Source organism: Danio rerio, chromosome 1, assembly GCF_049306965.1.
Source record: "Danio rerio strain Tuebingen ecotype United States chromosome 1, GRCz12tu, whole genome shotgun sequence".
NCBI lineage: Eukaryota > Metazoa > Chordata > Actinopteri > Cypriniformes > Danionidae > Danio > Danio rerio.
The window spans coordinates 19,579,711-19,591,749 of record NC_133176.1 but is presented as its reverse complement, the minus strand read 5'-3'; positions in this window follow the sequence as shown (position 1 = coordinate 19,591,749).

The following is a 12,039-nucleotide window of genomic DNA, read 5'->3' as shown; positions in this document are numbered from 1 at the left end:
TAAGAACTAACATACAAAAACAGTTCAGTTATGACAAATACACACTCAGACCTCATGAATCTGACCTTGTATCTCAACAATGGTAACATCTCAAATGTTTTATGCTGCAATGCATGCTGGGAGTGGCACGGTACAAATATCCCAGCATGCATTGCGGTATAAATAAATGTTGTATAATGGTCTAAGAGTTTTCTTTACTTGTGTTTGATTCTGCTTTTGTTTATGTTTCGACTTTCAGTTGCCTGTTTGTGAGTTAAACTGTTAATTTTGTTAGTTGTCACCATTATTGAGGTTAATATGCTGATTATTGATGTCTGTTTGAGTGAGATTTACACCATAGAGCAGTGTTATTGTCCAAGATATTCTTAAAAACTTCCAGAAATCATTGCCATATATAGACATATAATGTAAAACAATAGATTTAACATTGAATAGGAGCAGTTTTATTATACTAAATGAGAACAGACTCTGCCATTTATTAACAACATGAACATCATCAGATCTTATTTAGGTTTTTGGCTGGCTTGCCACAACAAAGGAGCTTTTTAAACAAAGTTCTTAACAATTGCAGCAGCCAATATATATAAATGTTAAAAATGACAAGGCTAAGAGCCCAACCAAAGCAAACTCTGTTCTCCATGATGGTGACGTAAAACTTTAACTTTTTCTCAAGAGGAACTTTAGTAGATGTTATACAAAAATACATGTATTAAGTAATAAGTGTAGCTGGTGATGATGTTTGTAGAGTTGTTTAATCATCCGCTGATCATTTAAATGATTTAATCATTTGTTGTTCTTCAGGTTATTTCATTATAAAGCTGTGACTAAAGTTTTGTATGTTCTGTTCTTGTTTTTTCCCTTCAGTATTTCTTCATTTGTTCATTGTTAATTGTCAATTATCATTTAATTAGTCAGTTAATTAATGAATTTACTTCAGCTTTGCTACATGTTTCTTGAACACTCAGTAGTGTGGACACTTCAATAAAAACTGAAGTATATGCTCTGGGGTTTAAAGGGTTAAAGGTGTGAGAGGTAAAAACACAGTGTAAAAATGTATTTTAACAGTAATATACTGTTAATTTACACTACGGAAATAGACTGTAAAAAAACAGTAGATTGCTGGCAACCACAGCTGCCAGTAGATTACCGTTAAATCAAGGAAAACACAGTATTTTACTGTAAAACCTGAAGCTAATTTCTTCTGTATGTCACCGTTGTGGAGGAGAGTAGAGCCAGTGTATGAGTTAAAGATGAACAATGAGCTGCTGATGTTATTCTGCATGTTTCTCTATTTAAAGATAGCGGCTGTTTAGTTGCTGATGCAGTTAGAATCTCTCTGGTAGTTCCAGATTTACATGTATGTGTGCTGTTGTGAAAAATAAGACATTAGAGTTAAACCGAATTTTTCTAATTAACTAAAATAAGTTATCATTATAAGTATGCTTCTAAGCATATATAGCACATTACTTCATAAACTCATTCAGCAGTTGACCAAGTTGAGGCAGTTGCTTTCAGTGAGCAAAATGAGTTAACTTGAGTATTGTGTATATCAATGTAGTCCATGTATTTTTACAGCAACATACTGTAAAATAACAGTACATTGCTGGCAACTGCAGCTGCCAGTATTTTACTGTTTTTTAACGGGACAATTATTAACAGTGCATGAAACAAAACCCAATAACACACAGGCACATCTAAGCTCGCACAGGGGCAAGTTAGCACAGAACATGACAAATGAGTAAATGATTAGTAAAACAACACTGTTAGCTCCAATGTCAAACCAAAACTGAAACCAACTTAAAAGGAGCGCCAAGACTGAACAGCGTACTGCAGACAAACGACATAAACACCAAAACAAGAGAGCGTGCGACCCAAGTTTGCTCAAGAACGCATGGCTAAGTAGATTTGACATGACATGATTTGACGTCATAGGCATGGCTGTGTAAAGAGATTTGGCTCAGTGGAAGCATTAAAAGGTTAAACAGGAAAGGTGCCAGAATTGAACCTCCACATGTCATGGAAGTCCCTTTAGTAATATGGATATTTCTACACTGTCAGGATTGATACCCAGTTTTGATTTGTTGCAAAAATGTTGACGGTTGGCCACACCTACTGGTAGCTTTTTTTTTAACGTATGGGTGACGTCACTGGTTCTACGTCCATATCTTTTACAGTTTATGATTGTGACCCATATTTTATTCATGCGTTCACACTTTTTATACAATTTATGACATCGCAGATACATGAAGGCTGGTTCTAGCATTTGCGCCACACTAGCCACTATTAAAGAAATTGGCTTGCTTTTAGCTCTGCGAAGATCGCCCAACTTTAAAATGATTTTGAGGTGGAGGAGGAGGGAAAAGGCCATCATCGCAGCTTGTGCTAGGGTTAATATATGGTGTCCTCCACCATTCAGAGGTACGACAACTTGCGACAATGTGTACGAGAGAGATCTTAGGTCTGGTGGAAGCAGTCTTGTGGCGACTGACCAGCGCAGAAGTAACACATTGTTGCAAGTTTAATGACAAACAAAACGGAATCCCTTAATAAATCTGATCTGCCTGATTACATGATAGTCGCATTGTCACATATCTGATTTATATCTGATTTATTTCTACATATAAAAGAGGCCTGAAACCGATCTCTAAATATCCGAATGCATGCATTTTTTTTTTTTACACGGTCATAGAACAGATCCGATCTCAAGTGGACAACACACAAATTAGAATTGGGTCACATTTAACTGGCAGTGTAAACGGGGCCTAAGATATACTGTGATTACTGGTATCTAAATGCAATTTAACCCACATATTACAAATTTAGCGTCATATTATTACTTTTGGCCATTAAAATGTTATCTACTGCACCAAATTGCATATATTTTCTCTGTTTGGCTCACTGAAAATGTTATTTGTTTGTGTGTGTGTTTGTGTGTGTGTGAGAGAGAGATATTTTTTGCCATGTTTATCTTATTTTATTCATATATTTATCATTTAAACATTCACATTAACAATGTATGTAAAGTTGTCAGTTGCAGTTGTCAAGTGTGCTTTTAGATTAGGCAGAATATATTTCCTTAACTCCACAACTGAAAATCAATATGCAGACAGATGAAAGCACCCTAACAGTTTACTGGCCTGCTTTTTCCAATTTATCCTTCAGTCTCGTCTGACAAGGACATTTATGAATAGATCTTTCCAAATGAAATTTCTCACAATTGCAATTTAATCTATCACAATGCGATTTTATATCTCAATGTGCGTGATGTCTGTTTCACATTATCCTACAAATGGACCATTAGTTTTATTGAGATGTAAATGGAGCTACTTGTATAACAAACAGAAAGGACAAAAAAAAATGTTTACTGTATATCATGTTTCTTATGAATAGGATTAACATAGAGGAATATGTTCAAGCCATTGTTCATAATACTGAGCATGTAATCATCATGGAATAATATTTGAATGAGACTATTATGATTTATGGATCACAGAGTTATGTGTAGTTAAACATTGTCGAAAAAGAATCCATTACTGAACATGAAAATTAATTACATGTTCTGTTAAAAAAGAATAAATATTCAGGGCAGAAACTGGGACAGTTATTGGTTGGATTATAAAAAAAAAAATCTGGAAAAAATACTAATATATTGTATTGCATGCAGTAATAGCAGTGGCTATATACACTTACTGGTCATATTATCAGTTACACCTTACTAGTACTGGGTTGAACCCCCTTTTCCTTCAGAACTGCCTTGTCATGTATTCAACAAGGTACTGGAAATATTCCTTAGAGATTTTGGTCCATATTGATGATAGCATCACACAATTGATGCAGATTTGTCAGCTGCACACCCATGATGTGAATCTCCCGTTCCACCACATTCAAAAGGTGCTCTATTGGATTGAGCCCTGGTGACTGAGGAGGCCATTTGAGTACAGTGAACTCCTTGTCATGTTGAGATGATTCGCGCTTTATGACATGGTGCTTTATCCTGCTGAAAGTAGTCACCAGAACATGAGTACACTGTGGTCATAAAGGGATGGACAACAATACTCAGGTAGGCTGTGGCGTTGATATGATGCTCAGTTAGGACTAATGGTCCCAAAGTGTGCCAAGAAAATATCCCCCACACCATTACCTTGTTGATTCAAGGCAGGATGCATCCGTACTTTCATGTTGTTGACTCCAAATATTCACCCTACCATCCAAAGGTTCCAGCAGAAATTAAGACTCATCAGACCTCTGGCATGAACATGGCAATTGCGCTCACAGCACTGCAGCTCACTGGATGTTTTCTCTTTTTCTGACCATTCTCTGTAAACCCTAGAAGGTTGTGCGTAAAAATCCCAGTAGATCAGCAGTTTCTGAAATACTCACACCAGCCCGTCTAGCAACAACAACCATACAGTACCACGTTCAAAGTCACTTGAGTCACCTGTCTTCCACATTCCGATGCTCGGTTTGAACTGCAGCAGATCTTCTTGACCATGTCTACATGCCTAAATGCGTTGAGATGTTACCATGTAATTGGCTGATTAGAAATTTGCGCTAACAAGCAGTTTGACTTTATTGTACATAATAAAGTGGCCGGTTAGTGCATATATGTTCGGAGGAGAACTTGATGACTTTTTTTCTTTCACATGATCCAGCTTACTGTAATCACAGTAAAGAATGGATTACAGTGTCTAGCACTGCGTGTGCTTAAAGGATGTGCACTTTATGTTTTTATATTTTTAACCTGCAAGCTAGTGTGAGATCATTATATCATTAATAGCAACATCCCTCAAAATATAAAGAGAGCAAATATGCTCTCACAGAAGGTTGTACAAAATGTTCAGTTCCAAAAATGAAAAAAGAAACGAATGAGAAGAAAATAAGAAACTGTGGGGGAAGAGGAGAATTCAAAATGTCACTAAGATTGTGAACCATGACCCATCAGTTGCTATGGTTACACAGAAAAAAATCTTGAACACCTTGAACAACCTATGATACAACTAGATGTTAATATTAGCCAAACACATGTTTGATAGAAATTGATGTAGATGTTTTAATAACTGACTCTGAACCCACTTTTTATGTTAATTTAATAATGTATCTTAAAATGTAATGAGCCATCAAAATAACAATTACAAAATGTGAGGACTCTCTCCTTTTAACGAAGAAAATTTTAAATTCAGCTCTGCCATTTCTTTGACTTTCACTAGGGCACCTGCATGAAAAATGACACCCTTCAGAAAGGACAGAATGTAATGCATCTTCTCCATTAGCCTCTTTGCAGTGTTTTAGCCTGGTTCGTCTCATAAGCGGAAGTGGTTTTGTAGACGAGTAACAAGATGGAGTGTTGCGTTTAGAGGAACCGCAGCTGATTATTTTCCACTACAAGAGTTCCCGTGTGGATGTTATATTGCTTTTACGCGTTTTACTTGGCTATATGCTATTTATATGCTAAAGTTATTATGTAGCTGTTTTTGATGAACAAACTTTAAATAATGAGGAAGTACATCACATTCATCTTCCAAACAATGTTTCTGTCTTACCCTAAATCACTACACTTTGTCTATAATATAATGTTCATATTTCAGATGCGTCAGGACAGATTTCCTTGGAAATTGCACTCATATGTCATTGGCAGACGTGTCTTATCATATTGATCCATAAACAGAGTAGTTCTGCTCTGACTAGTAGCATGAATTACTTTGATTAAAACTCTTTCGTCTTCATTCTTTAAGAGAACAATTTCTAAATGGAACTAAATTTGTCATTTTCAGCAAAACTCTCATCCCATTGGTTAGTTTAAGCACGTTGCTGGATTCCACTCATGTCACTCATTCATCAAAATAGGCAGACATCAGCTCTGTTTGCTTACTGTGGCTTACTTTGTAGTTATTGTTTAACAATTTTGAGCAAGAGTTAAGACTTTAGTCATATTTTTACGTTTTGTTCTGAAATATGTTCTTCGAACCAATTTTTAACTAGCTGTTTCATTTTTGCATCAGGTTATTTCACTATTTAAAAGGCATTAGAGAAAACAAGCACTGCTATTTTTCACTTGCTATACTCATCATACAGTCTGATAAAGTTTGTCCATTGGGCCATATTGCTTTCTAACCACAAGTGAACTGCTCCAGAGTTCATTTTTGTTCAGGCAGTCTTGTATTGATTGTTTTGTTGCTAATCTAAGGGCGTTTGCCATGTTTACATATGTCTAATCGAACCGAGCTATGGGAGAAAACAAGTTCCAAAATCAGGAAACAAATGTATACAAATGTAATTTTTTTGCAGTTTTTGTTTTCATGAATCCGCCTGAGGCTACTGTGTATGCTCCTGTGAATGCTCTCAAATATCTCTTGCAAGTGCCATTTGCACCTGCTCTTTTCATGTAAATCAGCTAGAGGCCTCTGTTGACTAACTCACTGACTGACTGACAAACCGACCAATCACCCCACCCTCCCCCTTCCCTATACCCAACCAATAGTGTTTTGAAAAGCACCTATTGAACCACCCTTCCCCCTTTCCTGAACCTGACCACAGTGTTTTGAAAAGCAATCCAGAAAAAGATAAGCCATCACCCGAGTTTTACCACATTATCAGATTTTACCACATTCTCACCTTGTTATTTACTTGATTATTTTATTTTTTGGCTTTTGTTTTTGTCTTTCCCCCTTTCTGGAACCATTCTTTACCAGACTTGAACCCCCTTGTTGCTGTCAACTCCGCTGTTCATCTCAAGTCCGTCGACGGACGTGTTGAGCTTACTGGACAACCTGGTAACAGTGGGAAAGCCATAATTGGCGATCTGCAGAAACGTATATAGGGCTACATTTTCACAATGAGCCTGTGTTGAAAAATTAAAGACTTTCTCATCGACAAGACCTTGGAGATGCCCATTCATTAATTTATCACATCACATCTTGATTACTGTAACTCTTTGTACTGTGGCTTCTCCAAAGCTCAAATTGCTTGTCTTCAATTAGTGCAGAATGCTGCCGTTAGACTCCTTTTAAAAAAGAAATAGGGGAACACATCTCTCCATCACTCGAAAGGCACTTCACTTGACTGCCTGCCTGTTTAGAATACATTGTAAAATCCTATTATTTGTTTCAAAATCTCTGCACTGTCAAGCACCCATCTATTCATTTGAATTATTACATCAATATACCCTCTTGAAAAGTCTAAGATCTTGCAAACAGAACCTTATTTTAATTCCCCACTTCAGACTCAAACATAGAGGTGATTGTGATTCACTGTGATTGGATCTTGCCTTTGGAAATTCAACTTTAAGAACCCACTTGTTTTCAGTGGCCTATAGAAATTTTATTTTATCCTGTTTCATGTCTTACAGATGTGGCCACTGACAATGCACATTGTTTTAACATGTAGTCACTCTGTGCTGCAGCAGCAAAGCCTTCTTTTCATAAAAAAAAAGAAAGAAAAATTTGCTTTATGCAATATCCGCCAGGTAGTGCAAGAAAAAACGATTTTCCATTGTTAGGCCAGTCCGTGAGAACGCTAGCCCAACAATCCTTCCAGGGGTGCATTTTCATTAGCCAACTAAGGGCATACTCACACTATGTACAGTTGCCTTGAACCGGGCCAAAGCACACTTGTCCCCCCTCCCGTCTCCACCGATGGCCCACACTCACAATACATTCAGGCCTGGGCACACTTATATCATTGATGATGCACTGTTCAGTAAGCACTTTCGCCTAGCACAGTGGGGATTGCTTTAGTTATATTCGTTTGGGATGCGGTGACATGGGCCTGGGCACGGTTCGGATAGCATATTGTGGGTAGGCCCTAAGGTCACAAGTTCCATTGATATAATAAATAAATATAAGGGAATGAAAAAAACATAGTTACTGGTTAGTTTAAGATATTCCATAAGAAAACCTTAGAGCTAGGGGTCTTTTTTTTTTCATTTTTCTTTTTTGTTTAAGATCGGCCTCATGTTTCCCTTTTAAACGTAAGGTTTTGAATAAAATAATATTGTATACTGTTTTTTTTCACTGTTTGAGAATAGACAATGTAAAATAAACACCTAATGTTTTGAGTGCTTTGCAGGATGCAACTGAATGGCAAATGGAGCATTCTTTAGATGAAAACTTTAATAATGCAAAACAATTACACTGCTTCTCTGATTTTATATCGTATATTGTCGTAAACTAATTTCTCACTCAATTTATTTATTTATTTTTTTCCTTAGGCATGTGAAATCTTCACGGTAAATGTAATTATTCTGCAAAATGTATATACCAAGAAAAAAATACTATTACTTTGCTTCTCTGAACTTATTGATAATATGAATAAGTAATTTAATTACAGCAACTAAGCAATTATCAACTAATTACTGCCAACATTGTTTGTCATCTACATGTTTGTCAATGTAATTCTGTTTCTGTGACTTCAGGAACAAGCATGAGTCCACAATAACAATGAAATAAAATAATACTTTTTCTGAACCAAATATAGAGTTATTATACTTAATAACTCACTTCAAACAATTCACTTTGAATTATCTATGTTTTTTTAATCATATAACGTAAGGCTCTAGGTTTTTTTTTTTTTTGCCTTTACCAAAACAACTTATGTTTAAAATCACACCATCATGTAATTAGAAAGTTTAATTAATTTGCATGGCCAAAATACAGTGAATTGAATGAGAATTTTATTTTTCTTAAAGGGGTGGTCCAGAGTGTATTTTAAGGCTTGGTTGTGTTTATAAGATGCAAAGCAATGTGTGCTCATGCTTGTTTTGTAAAAAAAATCACATTATTTTCTTAGTTTAATTATATTGCTACTTAATTAACAAGAAAACGACTGTCATATTACCTCATAGAAGAGCAACAATGAATAAGTGCTGTAGGCAAGTTTCAGGTATGTAAAGTGTAAGAAGCAAAACATTAGTCATTTTTTTTTTCTGTAATATAGTTAGCGGTGGAGTCAGAGAGGCATTTGCAGATTAGGAAGGAAAGTGGACACTAAATAGTTGAGTTTTTAGACGTTTCTTATATATAGCTGGGTATCGTCAGCATAGCAGTGGTAGGAAAATCCATGTTTCTGGATGACTGATCCTAAAGATGTCGTGTAGATGGAGAAGAGAAGTGGCCCAAGAACAGAGCCCTGTGGTACCCCAGTGTTTAGATGCTGTAGGTTAGACACCTCTCCCCTCCAAGATACCCTAAATGACCTATCAGAGAGGTAAGATCTGAACCACTGAATAACAGTGCCTGCAAAGCCCAGTGACAAGTGTCTTTCACATATATTCATATATCTTTGAGGAGTTTTTAGCCAAATCAAGCATTGAACTGGGAGAGATTCTGGAAGCTCTCCTTTGTCAAATGCTAGCTATATATGATTTTAGAATTCTCTGAAGCATAATTAAAATTAAACTGTAAGCACTTCTCTCTTTGTGTCATGTCCTTTGGAAGCCAAAATACAGAAACAGAACAAGCTCTGTGAAAATAGCAGTGTTTGGACAGCATTTTAGCTTTCTCTGCTATAACATTACAGAGCCTTTGGCCATGCCCATTTTCTGTACTGCGCGGTGTGTATGTGTGTGAAGAATGCACATAACCTGATGTGTTTGTGATCTCACCAACCCAGATGTATTTTTTTTGTTGTCCCTAAACTTCTTTTACTGTAGGCTTTAATGTCTCCCTCTGCATTGAACTTTGAGCGTATTATATTCAGAGATATTATATGTTCACTCATCTACATTACATATCAACTAAAGTTTAAAATATGATATCGTAGTGGACCACCTCTTTAACCGTTTCTTAAATGTTGAGGATTAGTTCACTGATATAAGTCATGACATAATTATGTTCATACACCCCCCCCCCCCCCCTCTTTGTGCGGAAATTTCTTCCTTAAAAAACAACATTGTATCCTATTGATTTTCTTTAGATTTCCTGATTCACAGAAATAACAAAAATTGAATGAAGGACATTAACAAAAGGATGTTTAGGAGAATTTGTGTTGTCACGACAACAGTCAGCAGCCTTTTATAGATATTGAAACCCTATCATTCAGGTTACCATTATTACAGTTAAAAGCAGACATTTCAAAAGTCTTTATAATTGAGTCTCAATACATTCACATCAACTGTGTCATTGTTTACTCTCTTTTTAGGCAATGAATGCCTTTATCCTACAGCCTTGAAGCTGACAGCATTGTTTTGTGTGGCATCATGACTGTGTCAGTGGGTCAGAAAGACTGAATGGGGAATCTGCAACTGACAAAACAACTCAATAATGTCAGAAAAGGAACAAAACACAGACCGACAACAGAGCAGGACTGGGAGCTGGATGTTTTTGTCTGTGTGAACAACATGCATGTATTTGTGAGTGGTTAGTATTGTTAACCAATGAAAGAGTCAGAGAAGAAATGTTGTTTTCAGTTACAGAGACTCAAAGGAAAAACTTTATCCATATTGCTGTTAATGTTGAGCTTTAGAGGGAATATACTGTAACATGTACTCCAGTTGTATTTATGCTTCTGGCAATGTCAAGATGAGGATGGGAATGGCAAAAAATGCAGCAGAGGACATTCAAGTTTACATTTAATGAAAGAAAAATAAGTCCAACTAGTGGTATAAAGGCAAAGGCAAAGGCAAGTTTATTTATATAGCACATTTCATACACAGTGGCAATTCAAAGTGCTTTCCATAAACAGGAATAAAAAGACAAGTTTAGGAACATAAATGCAGACAATAAAAATTATTAAAAACAGATAAAAACAAATTAAAATGAGTTAAAATAGGTTATAAAAGAATGAAAAAGAAAACGAAAAACATAATAGTGCGATCTGTCGGACGCAGCACAGTGCTCATTCAGTAAAGGCACAGCTAAACAGATGTGTTTTCAGTCTTGATTTGAATGTGCCTAATGTTGGAGCACATCTGATCATTTCTGGAAGCTGATTCCAGCAGTGAGGAGCATAGTGGCTGAAGGCAGATTCACCCTGCTTTGACTGAACTCTTGGAACTTCTAGTTTATATAATCCTAAAGATCTGAGTGATCTGTTAGGTTTGTATTCAGTGAGCATATCTGTAATGTATTGAGGTCCTAGGCCATTTAGTGATTTACAGACCAGTAATAATACTTTAAAATGTATTCTGAATGTAACTGGCAGCCAGTGTAGAGACCTGAGGACAGGTGTGATGTGCTCTGATTTTCTGCTTCTGGTCAGAATTCTGGCTACAGCATTCTGGATGAGCTGCAAGTGTCTGACTGTCTTTTTGGGAAGGCCAGTGAGGAGTCCATTACAGTAATCCACCCTGCTGCTGATAAAAGCATGAACAAGTTTCTCTAAGTCTTCACTGGAAACAAAGCATCTGATTCTTGCAATATTTTTGTGATGATAGTATGCTGATGTATAAGTCCAACTGTCTGGATGCTAGCCGCATTGCATGTCCAACATGTTAAACTAAATACATAACAAATATTCACAAGTTTAGAATTACTATTTTATTCATTAATTTTATAAATAGAGTTCCAATCAGTGCACCTAACAAAAACACATATGCTAATATTACACTATTTACACACTCAGTGTTAGTCTGACATCCTGGGGCTATTGTTTTTTTTAAGGCGGATTATTAAAGGGCCACTTGGAGGGCCACAGCTTTGCACAGACTTGCTCCAACCCTATTCTAACACAGCTGCTCCAACTAATCAAGATGTTCCAGGTGTCTGATTAGGGCTGGAGCAAAACTGTGCAGAGCTGCAGCTCAAAAAAAATAAATAAATAAATAAAAAAATAGTCCTGGGACAATGGGCTACCACATTGTGCAAGCCCTGGTTAGACAGCAACCGTACTTGAATATCTGTTGCTTAAATATTAAATGTAGATTTAGGTTTTTATGGCTTTAATCTTTTTTGACGTTTTGGCAGTCAGTATTTCCTCAGCATTGACAACTTTTAACATTCAGCTTTAAGCTATATATATATATATATATATATATATATATATATATATATATATATATATATATATATATATATATATATATATATATATATATATATATATATT